At 43.5% G+C, this 21,539-nt stretch overlaps 1 protein-coding gene across 5 annotated transcripts in view; it reads right to left on the bottom strand.

The window, feature by feature from the left end:
- FHIT (fragile histidine triad diadenosine triphosphatase) overlaps positions 1 to 18,122 on the bottom strand; it is a 1,028,662-nt gene extending 1,010,540 nt beyond the window's left edge. For 4 of the 5 annotated variants that reach the window (XM_083493597.1, XM_083493602.1, XM_083493599.1 and 1 more), the window contains exon 1: positions 17,963 to 18,122. The gene's annotated coding sequence lies outside the window, so the exon portion shown is untranslated. Of the gene's footprint in view, positions 1 to 958; positions 1,038 to 17,962 lie in introns of all 5 variants that reach the window. The other variant, XM_083493598.1, reaches the window with a different exon arrangement.
- Positions 18,123 to 21,539: the final 3,417 nt, after the last annotated feature.

Genomic DNA, 21,539 nt, shown 5'->3' with positions numbered 1-21,539 from the left:
GCTTCGGAGCTGAGGGAACATCCATTATCAAGGTGCATTGCTCATTACAACTGTTACTGAACATTTTCCTATATTACAAACAAAAACCAGTACAGTCATACCTCGGGTTACAGATGCTTCAGGTTGCATTTTTTCGGGTTGTGGACCACTGAAACCCGGATGTACTGGAAAGGGTTATTTCCAGGTTTTGGTGGTCGTGCATGCTCAGAAGCACTAAATTGCGCTTTGCGCATGCACAGAAGCGCCGAATCGCAACCCGCATGTGCACAGAAGTGCTGCTGTGGGTTGCGTACGTGCATCCCGCACAGATCACGTTCGCAACCCGAGCGTCCACTGTATTAGAACAAAATGCACCCACCCTTTCCAAAGATGTAAAGTCAGATAACATCAGAATTTGCATCCCTTAAATTGTCATATTCTGGTTGTGTGGCAGTTGCCACAGGCTAACACAGCAACCAATATTTTTATAATGTAGTGTAGGTCCCCCAATCTTCTATTTTGCACTGCACCACAGGATCCAACTAACAGGGGACAAGGTTCCTTCAGCTTCCCCCCCCTAAAATATTTGAGTGGGGTGCCCCCCTCCAAGTTGGTGGGCATTGCCATTCAAATGGTGTGTGCGCACCAGGTCATGTGATCAATGTTGAGGGCTGGAGCTTACCTACTTTTATTCAAGTTGGCACCTCTGCACTATACAGAATAAGGCAGGCATCCCCAAACTCGGCCCTCCAGGTGTTTTGGGACTACAATTCCCATCATCCCTGACCACTGGTCCTGTTAGCTAGGGATAATGGGAGTTGTAGTCCCAAAACATCTGGAGGAACGAGTTTGGGGGTGCCTGGAATAAGGTATGCCAATCCATCAGAAATGTGTCTTTTCGCTTCATCCCCCCCCCCATGCTATTTTTAGTTTAGAAGTTACTTTTTCTATCAGCACTAAATGCCAGATTTTTTTATACCGTGTGGTCAATCTCACGGTCTCCAAGAAGGTCCCGTATGTATCGACTGGTCAGCTTGACGTCGATATCAGGAAAGGTTCTAGAAGAGATAATTAAATGGTCAGTCTGTGAGCACATAGGATACGATGCTGTGATTACTAAGACCCAGCATGGGTTTCTCAAAAACAAGCCATGCCAGAAGAATCTCATTCTGTAGAAGTGTATCTCGATTTCAGTAAGGCTTTGGACAAAGTCCCCCATGATATTCTTGCAGGGAAGCTGGTAAATGTGGGCTCGATAAGGCGTCTTAGTAGACCACAAGCTTAAATGAATCCACAGTGTGGTGCAGAAGTAGAAAATAAGCTAACGCAGTTCTAGGCTGCATCAACAGTAGTGTTCAGATCAAGGGAGGTAACAGTCCCACTCTATTCTGCCATGGTCAGACCCCACCTGGAGTACTGTGTCCAGTTACGGGTGGCACAATTTAAGAAGTATATTGACAAGCTGGAACGTGTGGAGAGGTGGGCAAACAAGATGATCAAGAATCTGGAAAACAACTTTATGAGAAAGAGTTGAGGGAACTGGATATGTTTAGCCTGGAAAAGAGAAGAGATATGATAGGAAGAACCTTTTGATGGTAAGAGCTGTTCAACAGTGGAATGGGCTCCATTGGAAGGTGGTGGACTCTCCTTCCTTGGAGGCTTATAAGCAGAGATTGGATGGCCATCTGTCATGTTTGTTTTAGTTTAGATTTCTGCATAGTTAGGGGTTAGACTAGATGACCCTCATGGTCCTTACCAAGTCTATAATTATATGGCTTTAGGCACGATCCCTATGAATCTACATGAATCTACCACTACATAAATTGTGGGCTTACTGTATATCAAAATATCGGAAACTAGAACAAACTTGATCAAATCACAGTTTCCCGTTACAAATAAAGCAAGCCTAAAAATCTTAGGATGTACTCTTAAATTCTCAGCAACTGTCTACCACTAGCTGAGTAATATTCTTGCTTTACCAAGTACCTAACTTTAAATTATCAGTGGTTTTAGGGGTAGAGGGGAAGAATGATTTGATTAATAAAAGAAAACAGCCTAAGAATATACGTTCTAACATGTTAGTAATAATTATTCATTATTAAGTAGCTAGGAATCATAAAAAAAAATTTAGAGGTAACGAACAATAAAGCAAGCCAGTTCTTCTGTGGCTTACAACTCTTTAGCGAGACAAGTGACAAAGCTATTGATTTTGATGAGTTAGGTAACGAAGCAAAGATAAGAATCAAGTAAGTGAATCCAGGATACTAGGAAGGAATACACACCTTTGGATATTTACCTTAAGATTTCATCTGGCCAGATGGAACGATTCCCTCCCCGCATCCTCCTCCCACCATGTGCTGCTCCAGGAGCTCTCCCAATTTCCAAGAGCCAATTTGGGACAAGGGGAGGAAAGCCCATTTGTGCAAGCATAAGTCCTTGTGCAGGCCTTTCATGGACGGGGCTCATTAGGTGAATCCCACCCAAAAATATTTCCATCCCAAATATAAACAAGTGGTCAGGGGATAACTTTTTGTTTTGCTTTTTATCCACCAGTTGAACACAAAGCCGGATTTTTGTCTCTGATCCGGAAGGCACATAAGCGTTCCAAGCTGTTTCATAAACACAGAGACGACCTTTCTGCTCCTTAGTCCTGCAGTTGTCAAAGCATAAATTGTTCCTGATTAGGCATAGGAAGTTGCTCAGGACCACTTCCTCCAGTGTCCCTCCCATCCAACTTATCCTTGTGTTCTGAAAGGGCCAGAAGATGCCCAACTCCTCGAATCAGTTCAACATCTCTCTGCATGTCCTCACCTGCTCCCCCTGGTACTTTGTTTACTGAGGTTGTTGTTTCAAAAGCCTGAAGAAACATCACAGCCCCCAGCCCTCTATAGCCCCCTTTTCCTCTTCCTTCAAGCTATAAACAAAACGAAAGCATCACTAGCGAGGAAGCTTTTTTTTTAGATACAGTCATACCTTGGAAGTTGAATGGAATCCGTTCCAGAAGTCAGTTTGACTTCCAAAATGTTCAAAAACCAAAGCGCAGCTTCTGATTGGCTGCAGGAAGCTCCTGCGGCCAATCAGAAGCTGCAGAAGCCCCGTCGGGACGTTCAGCTTCCAAAAGAACGTTTGCAAACCAGAAAAATCACTTCCAGGTTTGCAGCATTCGGGAGCCAAAACATACAAGTTTCTGGGCATTCGACAACCAAGGTACAACTGTACTGCTACAAAAGTGGTGTTCCCTTTAAATAAACCCATGTTTTCATTTGACTTCTTTATCTTGGCCCCATACAAATATATTTCAAAACAGTATGCTTTCCAATGGTAGTGGCCATTCGGCCTGTTAATTGGTAATTGCTTTAAAAGAGCATAAGCAATGTGCAGCTATTAAAACCTCTTCATAAAATCACCTGACAGCCTGCAAACAAGAATCAATACTGACTGTTTGGTCTAGCCATGCATGACAATGCATCATTAATTTTTACAAGGAGGCTGCTAACGGTGCTGCAATGCCAACATTACTTTGCAAAATATATGTGTGCAGAGCCAGATACGAACATTAAGATGATCATGATCTACTTAGTCACAGCGCTGGGAGCAAAGTTTGCACATAACCCTGATAACAGAGAAACGGCAGAGCACATTCACCTGGGGGGGGGGTAAAGTTAGGGGGTGGGAGAAGAAAGTCAAGCATTTCAATGAGAAATGTCTTCGGGAGTGTAAGCTAGGTTAGAAGAAAGCCAAAGAAATGTCCTCTAGTCTGTTACTTCTCAAAGTGCTCTGCTCTCATATGATGCTTGTGACCCACATATCTGCTTTGATGCTGCAGTTTTTCATTTGCTTTCCAAAAGCGATGCAAATTCTTGAGACCGAGCGAGGAAATGGTGAGGGCGTAAGAAAAAGAGCAACCAGTGCTGTAGGTCTGTATTACCTCCATCACCACATGTTCCAAAGGCATGTAGCTCCATAAACTATGAACCCACAAATTTGGTGCCCCACACACCAACACCTCTGCCAGAGTTTGGTGCTAGTTTGGTGCTGATGTTATGAAACAGGATGGTCAAACAATTATGCCTGGAGTTCCTTTGGAGTTGTGATGGCCTGGGAATCTGATTCAGAGGCTGAACCTGAGGATTTGCAGCCTGCACAGGAGTCCCCGCCTCCAGGGCCGGCTGAGCCAGGGCAGGGGCTTGAACCTGAAAGGCCCTCACCTATGCCGGATCCTCAGGAGCAGACACCAGCTGAATCCGCTCTGGCTCCGGAGGTGATCGAGGACCCATTGCCTGCAAGTGCTCCTCTCCCAGCCCTGTCAGGGGAAGGTGAGGTTGCCTCTGGGTCCAGTAACCCTCCAGCCTCTCCGGAGCTGCAGAGGCTCAGGGCAGAGAGGCGGAGGGAACTAAGTTCTCGCAGGAGGAGTGCTCGCCTCCAGGCCAGGAAAGGTGAGTCACCTGTGGACCGGGACTGCCCTATGCCTCAGAGGAGATAAAGTCCAGCCCGCCCAGTCCCAGGTTGCGGGAGCAACATCATTGGTTACCTGTTCCTGCCGGCACCCTGTCCTGCTTTCTGCCAGAGTTCCTGACCATGCCCGACTCCCTGCCTCGGACCCCGCTTCAGCCTCAGACCGGACACGGACCACGCCGCACAGTAACCGCCCCCCCCCCCCGGGACCAGCACAGGAGTCCCTAGTGCAGCCCACTACACCTCTCTACACAAATTTAATAAATATAAATTCATGACACACAGTTTGGAAAGCTCTGGTGGAGAATTGAAAGCTACAGTGGCGCACGAAGAACCAGAGGGAACAGGCGATTGAGGGTCAGAAGTAGTATTGGTGAAGGGAATTGGGGCAAGTAATGCACACTTTGATGATAGTTTACTGCGTATCCCAAGTATAACTCACCCATGAATTTCCTGTACCAACTCAAGAGCCTGATCTTCATGGGCCTGCTTTGAAGGTCTGCTACAAGATTTTGACCCTGAAACCACTTCTGCTTCAGTCTAACACGGTTTGTAAACAAGCTTTTCTGAGGCTAATCCCTAACCATGCAAAAATCAGCTCTTTACCCCAGGAATTGGAGCGTCTCAGTAGCCAAAGATCATTAGCCATATTTCAGGAGCTTGTTACTTTTGGTACCTTTTTTCAACACTTCATGGTTGCAAATGAAGACAGCAGAAATGATTATGGGAAATAAGAGAAGACTCACATGTCTGCATGATCACTGAAGTCCCATATAACAGAACCACCACTGCACGAACTCAAGTTTCACATATATCCCATTGTTCTTCCAAAGAACACAAAGCACTTGTGCAGCATTGAATACAATTCCTAGAGTCTAAAGTGTGATTTCAATTTTTATAAACCTGATCTAACTAAAAGAGGCTCCTCCAGATGGCCTGTTTACTGCACATTCAACATTATAGCCATTCACGAAGCTTATGTGAGGTTACACAATGTCTCATCTATACTGAACACTTACAGGTAGTCCTATTTGCGGGGTGGTTATATAACAATGAGCTTCCATTCCGATTTCATCTTGATTTGTTTACATGGCTATATGTTTTCATGATAATCAATGGTTTATTCCTCGTTTTTGGTGTATTTCCCTGTCACTTCCCTAACTACAAAAAGTTTTGGGTTTGTTTGTTTTTTAGGTGGAAGTGTTGTGCCAGAGCAACAGACTACTTTGATCCATTTTAATTGCGCAAACCTAAATTTCTGATATGCAACTGAATCTTTCCCACAAAATACTGAGTTGACCAAAGGATAACCCACCCATCTCTTGCACAATTGGCCACTTCCTCATGGTGGCTCTACATACATACATGCATAAATATATACATAATTTTATATGTATGTCCCCTTTCCACAGTTCAAACCATGCTCAAGGCAGCTTACAACATAAAAAATACATCACTACAACATAACGAAAGTAGTTATAAATAAATAAAACCTTAAAAAATACACAACCAAACAGTTTCCACATAAATCACAACAAGATCTAAAACAGATACAAAAAAAACAAGAGCAACAACCCCTGTCCCAACAAAAACTCCTAAACAATGCACCATCCCAAGAGCCTGTTCAGTAGCCTCAGCTTTTGTAGCTGGAGTCAGTCCTGCCCACCCAGGCCAGGTGGAAAAGGCAAGCAAGGCCGGGAGCAAGTCTTCCAGGACTCATAGCCAAGATGGTATTTCAGCTGCGAAAAAGAAATATAAGGCTACCGCGAGAAGGATGATTGGGAAACTTAAGCTTTCTTTAAAAATGACTAAATACTGGAAGCAACCCATTTTATTTATCTTACTGTATGGTATTATCTACAGTATTTAGCAGAAAAATTCCCAAGTGCCTGGCAGAATACAACCCCCCCCCCCCCACAACAAACCCAGACTATGTAATGAATATGCAGAAGAGGATTTGGAAGACAGCAGATGACAAATGGAACACGAGTTTACAGCAACATAAAACAGCAAATCCTTTCATGTATATACAAGGTTATCACTTGCAAAGCGGCAGGGTAATCCTGCTTCAAGTGAAAGGTTGCAATAGATGACCCAGGTCATCCCCTAGCCCGCCAACACCCCAATCCTATCTGCTGTGGGCCTTCTAGCAAGATATGTCAGTAATTCCAGGTAAGAGCTTTCTTAGTGAACTCTGAATGATAAACAGCACATGAAGCAATTAACAGCACAATCCTATCCATTCAGAAGCTTGTGATCAGTAGCGCTTACAACCAGGTAACTGTATATCGGATTTTAGCCAGCATTAACAAAAGCTGCAGTCCTCGGCTCTATTCACACTTCGCCATGCACTCACTCAGTTTCCAGGGCTGGGTTCTTAATCTGTGCTTAAACAACATTATCTAAAATGTATATGCATCCTGTATTTTGTTGTGATGCATTGTTTCATATCGATCGGGAGTCCTTAAGCCATTCCCAGTTTGTCTCCGGCCGAGGCCTGAACCCCTTTACAGAAGGTGAAGACATCCCTGCCCATGAACACCCACTGGTGTGTACACAAACAGAAACGAACCCGACACTAATGAAGTTGTGTTGATGTGGACAGCTAGAGGGGAAGGAGCTGCGTTGAGTGCCGCCCGGCATTTTGTCAACCCCCCTCAGTGGTGACACCCAGGGCAGCCCACCCCCACCACACCTTCCTCCACCCCTACACACACACACACACACACACACATCTTACTTCCCACAGGCAACCAGACAAGTGGATAGCCACAAGCCTCTTCTACAACACAGAGAATATTTGTATTTAAAGCAGACATATTAAACCACATTCGCTGAAACTAAGCTGGTTCTGCAAATGCTGTAATCTGTTTTCAGGGCTTTGTAGCTTGCATAGCGTATTTATGATTTCCAGAAGGTGAATGGAGGTTGCTCAGGTTTGCAAGGTAAGGCAGATTTGCTCAGCGTTTCCCAAGATAAACATTGTGAGAAGTGATCACTGCATCTCATCACCACTTCTTAATTTGCCTAGGGCTGCAACCATGCATACATACACTTACTAGGTAGTAAGTCTCAATGAACTCTGTGGGTCTTACTTCTGAGTAAATATCCTCCAGATATCGTCATGCATATTTTACAACAGTAAAAACAAGGTAATGAATGATACAAAGTGCAGATCAACTTTCGCTGAGAGAACAAGATATTTGTATCCTTTTGTGATGACACACCAGAATCGGCACCACTTTTATATAAATTGATACAAATGGGCGATGAAAAGAAAGTGATGCTTTTGTATGAAAAGTGCCTCATAATGTGCTTTAAAAGAAACTGTGAAAATATTTATCCAGATTTATTACTGACAGTCTCTGTAGCTTTTTCTATAATAGACTGCACTTCTAGGGGATATTTGTAGATTGATAGCAGAAAGTGGCAATAGATTGACAACTTCTCCCCCTATGTTAAGCCTAAGATTGCATATGAGAACAAATGCAGATCACAACTAATTCAAGCAAGTTACAAACTCATAACTGGCTGATTCTTAAAGCAGAAACAACCCAGATTCAACAAGCCATTTTCCAGCTGTTTCCCCCATTTTTCATGCTTCATCCACCTTAGGTCCTTCACAAACCACAAGGGGATGTGCAGAAGGAAGAGGAAGGAGAACAGACCTGGAGGCATCTATATCGATTCCCCTACCAACTTGCTGTTCCATGGGTTAACAGAGCAGTCAAAGTCAGTGTGAACAACCTCCAGAGAATACTCCACCTAGCTTCAGTAATCTCCAAAACCACATGTGAGTGTGTGTGTATACTCAGTGCAAATAGCTCCTGCCTTTGAAGATTGCTCTCTGGAGGCCACAGTGGAATACCTGAGTGAAACAGAAAAGTCTGCAGTTGAGAGTCAACTGCTAACAGATTCTTATTATCTCATGAAGTTTTGTAAGGCAGAGATATCCAGGAAAGACGTCCCAGTGTTTCTAATTCTGTATAATGAAATGTTAGCAACATTGATTCACAATGAAGCTAGGAATATAAAGTACAAGAGCAGGGTAAAAAATGGTAAAAATAGCATCGTATGCAAATGACACATCACTGCCATACATATGCAATGCTATAAATAAACTGGACCTCTGAATGATAAAAGCATAGCCAGGATTTCAGATAACACAATAAATAGATCTAGAAGAGAACTTAATACAGATTAGTGTAGTGAGAATTCAACAAGCATAAGAAAGAGTTCTTGCTTTCATTAACAAGTTATCTGTAAGACATTCGGAATTATACTTGAGGCTTCCTTCTGGTATATCCTGTTCCACTTTCTCAACATTATACAGAACTCTGCTGTCATAATCATTCACCTCTTGCACACAGCAAGGGACACAATCCTTCAATTCCTTACATTGCCATTGTCCCAGTCTTTCCCAATCAAGCACCAGCTTGCCTCCGTAGCCTTGTCCTATCCTATTTCTTTGCCCTTTCCCCAAGGCCTTCCCTCCTCCCTGGTGAATTGACGCCTCCATCTTCACCACCTTCAGCCACCCAAATGTCTCCTGTTCCCGTTAAAGGCTCCGCCCATATATTCTGTTACAAATTCCAAACTCCCACCAATACTGTGGGACAGTATTGCCCCTCTCCTACTGCAAAGCACTCCCCAAACAATTTTTCCACGAAGCAGTTGGCTCAATCCCATTAATCCTCATTTGTAAGGAAGATGAAATTTGTCTTACTGCATTCATAGTAATTGCATTTGTGCCTTTACTCGCCTCTTCTATTCCACTCCTTGCTGCTTTTGCCGCTTGTTCCTGGTGTCCATCTTTTTGAGCAACTTAAGAAAGCTCTTGGACTTCAGACATGACATGTCACTTTCTTCAATATCAAAAACAATATTGTAGAAAAAAACAACACACCCCAAAGCCTCATTTATCATTACTGAAAGAATAATTCAGAGTAGACCTATTGACATTACTAGGCATGCCTAACTTAGATTCACCAATTTCAATGCATCTACTCTAAGTAGAACTTAGTTGGATACAACCCACAGTACAGTGGTACCTCGGGTTAAGTACTTAATTCGTTCCGGAGGTCCGTACTTAACCTGAAACTGTTCTTAACCTGAAGCACCACTTTAGCTAATGCAGTGTTTCCCAACCTTGGGCCTCCAGCTGTTTTTGGACTACAACTCCCATCATCCCTAGCTAGCAAGACCAGACCAGTGGTCAGGGATGATGGGAATTGTAGTTCAAAAACAGCTGGAGGCCCAAGGTTGGGAAACACTGAGCTAATGGGGCCTTCCACTGCTGCCACGTCACCAGAGCACGATTTCTGTTCTCATCCTGAAGCAAAGTTCTTAACCTGAAGCAATATTTCTGGGTTAGCGGAGTATGTAACCTGAATCGTATGTGGCCTGAAGTGTATGTAACCTGAGGTACTACTGTATGAACAAGGCCGGCCCAGGACATTTTGCCACATGAAGTGAAACAGAAAATGCCGGGGGGGGAGTCCTCTGCTCCCACCGTCACTGCCTGAGGTGACTAGAGGTGGCCTAGGGAAGCCCCAGAGAACTGAACGTGGTAGGGGAGGGGAGAAAGAGGCAGGAGAAGAACAGGGGGCAGCAGCATGGTTGAGGCAGCAGCAGGCAACAAACACAGAAGGCGAGGAGTGGTGAACTCCTGGGCCCCCCATATCTACAGTCCCTCACTGAGCCACATGGGTGGGACAGCCCTGGGCATGAGGTGTGAACTCCATCACAGAAAAGACCTAAAGGATTCCCATTTGTTATTAAATTTACATGTTTTTAGATACCTTTAAATGTTTTGAATTATGGCAGGTTATAAATTTAATAAATACGTATCAATAACTGATCAGTTGTGTATACCATATAGGAAAAAAATGGCGGGGAAGGATAACAGTAGATCAGTAGAGGATTGGATACACTGAGGAATTACGTAACAACTGAATGGTAAATCATTACAGTGGTGCCTCGCAAGACGAAATTAATCCGTACCGCGAGTCTCTTCGTCTAGCGGTTTTTTCGTCTTGCGAAGCAACCCTATTAGCGGCTTAGCAGATTAGCGCTATTAGCGGTTTAGCGGCTATTAAAGGCTTAGCGGCTATTAAAGGCTTAGCGGATTAGCGGCTAAAAGGCTATTAGCGGCTTAGAAAAAGGGGGGGAGCGAAAAACAATCGGAACACTCGCAAGACGTTTTCGTCTTGCAAAGCAAGCCCATAGGGAAAATCGTCTTGCGAGGCATTCGTCTTGCGGGACACCACTGTATCTCCAGATATACATTTCTTCAACAGTCAATATAAACTAATAATGCCCTGGTATCTAACTCCCTGGGAGTTAAAAAAAAATGATGTATGGATCACAACAGGGGAAGTGTTGAAGATATAGAAGAAGAAGAGAAGAAGAGTTTGGATTTGATATCCCGCCTTTCACTCCCCTTCAGGAGTCTCAAAGCGGCTAACATTCTCCTTTCCCTTCCTCCCCCACAACAAACACTCTGTGAGGTGAGTGGGGCTGAGAGACTTCACAGAAGTGTGACTGGCCCAAGGTCACCCAGCAGCTGCATTTGGAGGAGCGGAGACACGAACCCGGTTTCCCAGATTACGTGACTACCGCTCTTAACCACTACACCACACTGGCTCTATATATAATGGAATACAAAAGGGTTTTCATCCATATCTGATGAACTTGTATTGAGGTAAAATATATTTTCCCTGGAAGAATGAAGTAAAACTATAGAAGTGATGCTGTACAAATTTCATATGAGAATAACCCCCCCCCCAGCCCATCAAGCACTGGTGGCCCATTGGAGAAAGTCTTCAGGAGGGATTGCTCTAACTGCCACAGCAGTTCAAAAATTCAAAATTCACTTCCTAGATAGATCCTCAGGAGCTGCACCTGTAAATTTCAACTTAAGGTGTAAATTCCACCTTAGTCCAAACATCTGTTTCCTCAAGTTATTTTCCTAATGGCGACCCCCAATTTTAAGTGTTCAGTTTCACTGCATTGTCATGAACATACCAGTACTTGCCTGAAGTGTGCTGTGGCAGTGAAAGGGGATAATAGTAATTATTAAGCAACAGAAGGTCGCTTGATCAGTCTCTGAGGCATCCACAGTTCAGATCACTTCACCTCCAGAAAAATGTGGCAGACAAAAGATCAATGAAAATGGTGAGGTAGATACATTATCTTCCTTATAAAGAAAAGCTGAACCAGCTTAAATAAAAACCAGCTTTCTTGGGAGATAGGGAAGAAGTGTCAGGATAGCAAAAAATAATATTACCAACCCCCCCCCAAAAAAAGTGTAATTGGGGTGGGAGGAGACAATTTAAGAAAGAATTTTTTCATTTCCTTTCAAAATATAAAAACCCTGTTGATTGACTGATTGCCTGCGCTTCACCCTAAGGTCTCAAGATGGGTGACAACATTAAAAACAATTTAGAACAACTTGTCGTCCCTTGACAATTGTGCGTAAATGGATGTGAGCCCAAGGAATTTCTCAGAACACACAATTAACCTATGGAACGACTAGCTGCAGGAACTTTGTGGTGGGTACTAGTTTAAAATGCTTGTTTAAAATAATCAGATAAAACACAGAGAACACATCTGTTAGGGGCTGCTAGCTAGGGCAGCCAGAGTCACATTAACTATGTTTTAGAGACAACAAGCCTCTGATTACCAGATGTTAAGTACTAACAACAGGGATGGCCATCAATATCAAGCCCAGCTTGTGACTCTCCTTGTGACATCTGGCGGCCCACTCTTAGGAAATGGGAATGCTGAGCTAGATAAACTCTTGGGCAATCCCTGTGCTCTTAAGCTGCAGCTCCACGCAGAAACGTGAAATCAAGAGAGGCAGGGTTGAAAGCTATCATAAACGTGCAAATACATATAATCAGTAACTATCTAAAATGCTTTCAAAGCATACTTTTCATTTCCACAGTAATATAAATGAAACACTAGCTATGTGACAACATAATTAGCTGTGTCAATAAAGTCAGTGAAACTGGCAAGATTACTTTCCAAATTCTGGAAAATAAGAGCTCTTGAGATTTATGCATGTTAATTCTTACACACTGCCACAAGAATACAACCCATTTGTCTCTGAATGTCTACATTCAATTAGATGCACTTGACAGATGTTTGCTCCTTAACCAGTGATTCATTTAGAAATTTGTAACCATTTCTAGGGTCTACAGTTCTCCAGAACTGCTGTCTATTCATTTAGGACTTGCATAAGATTTAAACAAATTAAAATTACCATTACCATTTTTAAGAGAGTTGATTAAGTAATTTAATTAAATATAATTACTTTTGAATCTCCATTCAACACAATATCAAAGTTTAATGTGGAGTAAAAATCATAATATTCCACAGGGTATTCCCCTGGCCAACTGTCATTTCTTATCTGCTGGGGGAAAAATATACTGGTCAAACTGGGCCAAGTCAAACCAACTAAAACTCAGTACTTCATATTGAAGGGCCACTTAAAACTTATGTACAGTATTTCCCATACAGAAGGGTTTTTTTGTATAGGAAAAACATCAAAACGTTGAACAAATTTTGATGTGCAGTGATCACTCTTATGTCTATTTTGCTGCATGTACATGCATTGAAGGGGCGAACTGACAAGTTAATTACATTTAGCTTTCATGAGCACTCCGTATCTCCCATTCAGTGTTTTTTTTTTTTAAAGGAAAAAAGGCAATTTAGACGTTCTGTCTCTTTACAGTGCACAGAATGTAACTTTAAAATTAGGAGTACCATTCAGCTGTCATTCAAAGAAGATTTAAAGGTGCTCTGAATATCTTAAAATGTATTGGAGAGGAATATGAAAAGCAGGTTATGCAATCAAGGAAACTAGTATCTGCTGGACATTGCAGACATCTTGCCCTGGGGAAGGAAAAAGGTGAAATGCGTAATGCAATTTTTCCATTAAACATTTCAGTGATTCAATTGAAACTTAAGTGGCCAACATCCTACCACATATTTCAGAATGTCTTATTTAAATCACCAACATCAAATATTTGAAAATGACTTACTAGGAGATCTGCCTGGAGGTAGGACATATTGTTAGCAATTATTCTTCCACCTGAACTTTATAAATGCGTGCTTCGGAATGTTATGTTTCAAATTAATTGTACTGCTCTCTTTGTAACTAATTGCAATACATCCTAACTGTATCCCCAGAATGAGTGTTGCATACATCTAGTAATTTAATGTGTTATTTAAAACAAGTCACACCAAGGTCAGAATCATATATATATATATATAACATTTGCCTAATGATACTGTTAATTTACCGAGGAAGGAGAATCGACACTGTACACAGAACGAGGGAAAACTATTGCAAAATATGACCTAGCACTGCCAAAATGTGTCAGCATTGTCATTCAGTTTTTGGCACTTACTCCCTCCAGATTTCTGGCTATTTGTCCCTGTGCAATTCTCATTTAAGAAGTGTATGTAAACAAATAAAACATTAGGTAGCAAAGCTACTCTATAGATTTTTTAATGTTATAATCTGAACATCTTATTCTAGAATATACATCTGGGCCACTTTTGCACATTACACTACAATAAGCCATAGCTTAGCACAAACACAGTGGCTCTGGAGTATGTTCTCGGCTACAGATCTTGGTTAAGAAGGAGAGATCTTAAACATGATCCAGGCTTCAGACAACACACTAAGCCAAACCTTGGCTTAACTACCATCCCACACTGAGATGAAATGCCCAGGAAAAAGCAAAGCAGGCACGTGCTCTTCTATGGGAGCCGGCACACTTTTGCAGCTGCAAAATTTTGGCTTACCATGATGTGTGAACCAGGCCATAATGTCAGTGAATCTGAGTGGAAGGTTTAAAATGATCTAACTCAGTGATTCTTAACTAAGGCCATAAGCTCCCCCAGGTAGTGACCTATAAATTTGAGGGGAGCATTCAAGGGAGAACAAATGGAAGGCATCAAGACTTTGAGGCAGTCCCTTGAAATGGCTTCTGGCAGCTAGCAGAAGAGAATTAAACCTCCTTTAGGATGAAATCTCATATCCTAGTTGCACATGGTGAAGAGGAATTAAACAAGATTGCTCCCTTCCTGCTAGGGGCTAAAGACCAAAACAAACAAAAATAACCCATCAATTTACAATGATACTAAGTATGGAAAAAGGAGAAACAAGTTATCAGAAAAATGCCAATCAAGCTCAAATAAAGACTGGCTCCTTTTTAAGAATGGAAGAGCCTGCTGGATCAGACCAAAAGCTTATCGAGACACGCATCCTGTTCTCACAGTGGTCAACTAAATGCCTGTGGAAAACCCACAAACAGGACCTGACACTCTCCCATCCTGTGATTTCCAGCAACTGGTTTTTCCCTTCTCTGCGTACAGGGTGCAAGAAAATACCACCTCATTATTTCCTATTTCCTTACCTCTGCCATCTCTGCATTCCATTGGCCAAGATGAATTACAGGACCATCTATTTAGGCTTACTTGGGGCAGCGGGGGCAGAGAGGGGATTCAGTGATGATGTCATGTATTTTTGGTGGGTGGCAGTAGATTAAAGGCTAAGAACCACTGCTCCAACTTAACCCCTCATGTTGTCACCAATTACAAATTAACCCTATCAAGAAGACTATACAGTTCAACAACCGTTGCGCAGCAACAACAAAGTGACTCAACTTTGGAGGTGTACGCACAGTCCAAAGCATATAATAGTGGTTTGACTGCTTAAGACAGAGATGGGGAACTTGGTAAAAATCAATATAGAACCATTTTGTGCGCACACACACAAAAGTATGCACACACACAAACATAATTAGCTACTATGTTATATGATTCCATTTATATTATTTCTATACTGTATCCCATTATACATTTATACCCCACCTGCTAACACAGGCACAGGCAAACTCCAGCCCTCCACATGTTTGGGACTACAATTCCCATTATCCCTGACCACTGGTCCTGTTATCTAGGGATGATGGGAACTGTAGTCCCAAACATCTGGAGGGCCGGAGTTTGCCTATGCCTGTGCTAACACAAGGCAATTACAATGGCTTGGATCCTAATTTCTAATGAGCAGAAGTCAGCTCATGGAATATATCTGCAAGAGGCAATGGGGATGGGAATTTTTGCCACTTCCTTATTTCCCATACAGTCCTTGTGCCCTCTGGAAATCTGATCCAGAGGATTGGGGGACCCTCACCAGCAACATGGCTGCTAGAAGCTGTCGGAGCAGGGGACAGGAATATGTGGAAACTGTCTCCTTTTAAGCATGCAACGAAAGAATGACCCACAGTCTTGAGTATTTCTCAAAAAACCGGTACCTGCACTGTGTGGATCAATACATATCTACAAAAGCTGCCTCTGCCCCCTCCATGAAAATTACCTCCTCCTCCCATTCCAAGCCAATTTTGGTTTGGAGAAGCCAACGCATCTTTGATGCACTGTCTTCCCTCCTTGCCGAAGCCCACTCCTGGGCATCTGTCTCTTTGTCTAATTTGCAGCATGACAGCTAAGAAAGTGACAAAGATAGAACAATCAGATCTGAGCACAACAGCGCAGGATGTGACAAATAAGAAAAATAGGAAGGTAGAAAATGCAACTGTCTCTATACTAATAATGCGAGGCCCAAATGGAAGGAAGAATGGGGAATGAAAATAACTTCCGAGCAATGGGTCACGATGAACCTCCACCTCCCCTCCTCATGTCAAACACTAGAGGGGACAAACGCACCCTCATGCCAATATAAGGAATATTCCTTGCAACTGAGAACAGCACGCAGGCACTGGCCCTCAGCCAGTCACAGCAGGGACCTTATAGCTGAAGGGAGGCAGGAAAACTGCTGTGAAAGCTGAGGAACATGTGCTCTGAACTCAATTGCAAATCCCCCCAAAAATAATAATTTTGAAGGCAAGGGAGTAATAGTTGGGACCAGAGGAGCAGAGAGAGGCAAGTGCCCTCCAAGACAAGTAGCTCACTCTGCCTCACCCCCCATTGTTGGACCCTTCTCATTACTTAGAAGGAAAGGCACATTTCATATACAAAGTATAAGCATTAGCATACACTAGAAATTCAAAATATCTGAAGCATGATTACTTGAAAGTCAATAGGGATTACTGACAAGAAAATATATTCAGGATGGGAGAGTTAAAGTAATGTATGCCATTATTTCTGTTTCAGAAATCCACCATGTGGGACACAACTCACCTCACTCCCTGAAATGCATTTTGCCCGTTCTATGCACACCTCAAAAAAAATAAATAAAAAAAATTCAGGTGTGGATCACAGTTGCCCTTCATCACCAAAAGGTGGGAAGCAAATTAATTTATCTAAGAGGATGGTTTCCTTTTGGTAGCAAGCACTAATTTCAGGGACTTAGTTTTTCTATATATTTTACGTTCAGTATTGTTGCACAGTTGTAGGCATCAAAATCCATTTCCAAAGCAAGTGCAATCTAAAGACGTGAGGATTCGGAATCAAATCATGTTTTTATGAGCAGCTGAGTGCACCTGCAGTCATCTGATTAGAGACCTAGCAGCTACCAGCAAGCAGGTGAGGCATGGACTTCCTTCATATAGATTAACTATACTTAACATATACATATAGATTAACTATATACTGTATTTGCAAATCACACTACTGTACTAAACACCTTGCATGACCAGAACTTGGTGATCTCTAATTGAGCAAAAACCCGGAAGGTGCAACCATGTGTGTTTTAAACCAGGACAACTGAAAAACAGGAGGCGCTCCTGTTGTTTCAGGGAAGAATTGGGGCAGTCTGTAGAATAAGTAAAATGAGCAGGCTTTTGAAGAGCCACACTCCCAAGGGAAGGGAAGGGGGCCCAAAACTTTAAAAGTGGCAGGTGTAATTTACCATGTCGGGAAGGGGGGGGGGGGCAAGTATAGCCACGAGACCACATTCTTCATTATTGTTGTTGTTATTTTAGACAACCAGTCTTTAGACACAGAATGATCAAACCGCGGTAGGCAACCTTTGCAAAGGAAAAAGGGAGAGCTCGGTACTGGAGAGGGGGCGTTATTTATTGCTGGTAAATTAATCCAGAGTGGAAAAATATAAAGCTATTTGTGCAGATTTTCACAGATCCCAGTTCAGGATCATTATGCACCACTCCCCTGCCAGGGAATAACAAATTGCTAAACTAAGGATGCTATCGCACTTGGGGGGCAAGTGCCGCCGAACCCAGCAAGGCTTACTTCCGAGTAACCCTGCAAGGGCGGTGAGGAAAGCATCCGTTGTGTTAACCCTGCTGGTGCATATACTATACAGTATTGGAAGCGAGTATTGGAAGCGCGCTCGCTCGCTTGCAATGGCCAGCTGCCCCTCCACCAGCCCTCCCATCTCTCCCGAATATCCCCGCCGACCCAGAGGGCGAGCTCCTGCGGCGCGATATATAGGACCCACCCCCTTCTCTCTCCGCCCCGGTTCTCCACAAGGCGCGATTGATGGGAGGGGGCGGCTAGAGAGTAGAGAGAGAGGACGGCAAACAAAATGGAGACTTACGCTCACGCTCTGGCAGCTTATTGCGCGTGCGCCATGGAAACGTCAGGCGGGGGCTGGCAAAGAGACAGCGGCGGTTCGCGTTTTGGGCAGCGCAGGCGCACTCACGCTAGAAGAGGACCAGGAAAAAAACCAAAAAACGACCGTCGACCCTTTCTTGCTGCTTCGGCAATGCGCGTGCGCAAAAGCTTGCGCGCGTTTTTGCCTGCTGCCTCCTTGGTCCGTCCCCAAGTGAGAACCGTGATTGATTGATTGATTGATTGATTGATTGATTGATTGATTGATTGTATCTGAAGAGGTGTGCATGCACACGAAAGCTTATACCAAGAACAAACTTAGTTGGTCTCTAAGGTGTTACTGAACTCTCTCTGTCTCTATATATATATAGATTGAAGAGTGCTTTCCCCTCCTTTCTGTTGGTGGTGAACATGATATCATTATAAATAACATTTTTTTATTATTATTACATTTATATCCCGCCTTTCCCCAAGGAGCTCAAGGTGGTATACATAGTTCTCCTTCCTCCGTTTTATTCTCACAACAACCCTGTGAGGTTGGTTAGGCGGAGAGACTGACTAGCCCAAGGTCAGCCAGGGAGCTTCATGGTCAAGTTAGGAAAAGGAGCCCGATTCCCCAAGTCTTAGTATAGCACTCAATAACTGCTATGCAACACTGCCTCTCCAGTGGATGTATTACAAATGGAGATTGATGACTCCATTGTTTGCAGAAGTTACTTCCTGGTTATTGTTCTCACGCACAGACACACACATATCACACATATATAAATGCATGAACAATACACACACACAAACACTTCACGGGGTGGAAGTGACAGCAGTCTATGAAGATAATACAACTGAAATGTCCATCACTGTAGCTGTGATTGGACAGCAGCCTGTACCCTTACCTAGAAAATGCAAATCCAAAGACAGACGTTTGTATAAATGATATATGTTATTACATAGTACATTTTTAAACATTGTTCTGTCATCAAAGGCACATACAGTCCCTTGGCATTATCCACAAGGGAGGGCATGGTTGGGAGACTTTTACAATGGTCCCTGCAATGTAGTCCAGTGCTATTTTCCATGGGGAAGAAGGTGGTGTGGAGAAGCGAATAGAGAGCAAAGCTGTTAGAGAGCAGTGTTAACAACACTAGTGTATTCCAATAGGGAAGGTAGAATAGGAGTGATTATTTGTGTGAGAGAGAGGCCTGTGAGGTCTCTTCAGTTATGGTACTCAAAAAAAACAAAAAACAAAAACATTGTGTCAGGGGTTTAGGAGCAGAGGCACGGGCAAGGGAGGAAACAGAGAGCGAAGGGGAGGAGGCAGAAGAAAAGATGAGTGATGACGACGACCCGAGATCTCCTAGTCTTTCCAGTGAATCAGAGGGTTCACAGAAAGGAGCACCAGTGGCCAGGGCAAGGGGGGAGTCTAGGGGGGCACCCCAGGAAGATAGAGCCAGAGGGGACTCAGGGGGGAGCAGCTGGAAATCGGGACCAGCGTCACCGCCAGGAAGCAGGGAAGAGGAAAGGAGCCAGGGGGGAAGCGCTGGCAGCTCACCACAGGAGGGAGGGCATGAGTCAGGAGTGGCCACACCTCCATCGGGGAGCGAAGAAACGGTTAAGAGGAAAGTGGAAGGTTGGGCGAGCGCGCCAAGTTCAAATGCAGAGGAAGGCGGCGCAGTAAGCAGCCCCGAAAGGGAACCAGGTCCTAAAGCCCGGCGCAAGGAGGCAGGAGGGTCCGGGTCAGCGTCAGAAGAATCCCGGAAGGAAGAAGCCCCGGGGGGTAGAGGGACCCAGAGGAGGACAGTCAGGCGGAAAAGGTGGAGCAAGGCTAGGATATTAAGTTGGTGCACACGGGGCGGAGACTCAGACGGAGCTTCGCCGATCTAGCTACTAGACGTAGAGTTGCGCGCAGCAGCGTGAGAATGGAAACTGTAATTCAATAAAGACTTTTACTTAATGATCGCTGGCTAGCGTGATCCTCTGTGAGCTAGGATCTTCAAGCAGCTCTGACACATTGGCTCAGAATTCTTTAATTCTAAGCATTTATTTTTATTTTTGCACCTTGCTTCTGTTGGTAAATCTCAGGCTTTGGGTAAAAACAAAGTGGATTCCACAAGCCTGAAACCTATCTTCCCTGGTCTGTAGCTTACTTCTGAGTAGACCTGTTAGTCTTTCATCATGGCATGCACACACAAGAGAACAAGAACTAAAATCATTCAGACTAACCGGGATCCACACAGTTCTCTCAATTTTCTTAATCATTTAGCCACCCTGCTTATAGAGCAATCATAATCCTATTTACCTAGATGTAGGAAGATGTGTATTTAGGATTCTAACCAGTCCTTTTTTTTCTATTAAAAAATGTTTAGGGGTACTCTCATTTTGACTCAAGAAAATCACCATTTTATAGTTCAAATCAGGAAAAATAAATGCAGTAAATGGACAAAAGTACAAAGATTCACAAAATGTTTAGGGGTATGCGTACCTCTGCATCCCCCCCAGAAAAAAGCACTGATTCTAACCTTAGAGGCCAAGTGGAACCACTGCAGTGACAGGAATTTTGGGGTGCAGAGCCATACAGGTCCCTGCTCACTGCAATTTGCTGGATAGAACAATAATGTCTCTGTCCCTCTGCTTAACCTACCAAGCAACACTGGGTTTTATTTTTGTTATCATATTATATTTTTGCAATAATGTTCTTCAGAATGTTCACTTTGTAAAACTTTTTTTTTCCATCCCACTCCCCAGAGGTTACATATTGCATAATTTATAACAGCTAGATTTGCAAGAAAGGCAGATTAAGGGATGGGATGCTGCTAGAATGGAAGAGTGTGTTTACCGGAGACAAATTTAGTACTCTGCTGTTAAGCAAGGAAAACAAATGCAAACACACGTAGCAAAATATGATGCATATTTACAGAGAATCTGTTCCCAACATTCAACAGACCACGACAGGATTCTCTGGAACAGAAGCAGAGCTGGGATTTTGGAAGGAACGTACTGTTGCACTCCACTCCTATCTCCGAACGGTGTGAGATTCCAGGGGTTCCAGGCAGCTTGCCCACGGTCCGGGCTTCCTTTTGGAAATGAGGCAAAGTGGAGACTGTGGCGTCTTTAGGATATATGGTTTATTTACACAAATATACAACCTGAGCCTATTGGTGGAGGGGTTTGCAGCATTAACACCCCAAGAGGGTCTTGCTTCTCCCAGAGGCACAGCTCTGGATTCAACGAGATGTCAGCGAATTCAATTCTTGACTACTTTAAACTCTCCCTTTATCTAACTCATTCTGAGTTAAGGGAGGGGCCCCTCCCATTTGCCATCTGGCACTGAGCCCTCCTCTCTTCGACTTTCCTCATGGCTCATTACCTTCCCTTTGTTCTCTAAATGGCTCATCTCCCAGGCCATTACCCCATCGGGAAACTGACCAGGCTTATATTTCAACATTTGCCTCGATTAAATTCTGATCCCCCTGCTGGACCCAGAAATGTACCCACAAACTGGTACCCACAAACTCATAACAACACTTTCTTGGCTATTAACTGCTGCCATTTTTAGTGGGGTCTATACA

This window comes from Podarcis liolepis, assembly GCF_965112155.1.
Source record: "Podarcis liolepis genome assembly, chromosome: 2".
In the NCBI taxonomy this organism is placed as follows: domain Eukaryota; kingdom Metazoa; phylum Chordata; class Lepidosauria; order Squamata; family Lacertidae; genus Podarcis; species Podarcis liolepis.
This window is presented reverse-complemented; position numbering and strand designations above follow the sequence as displayed.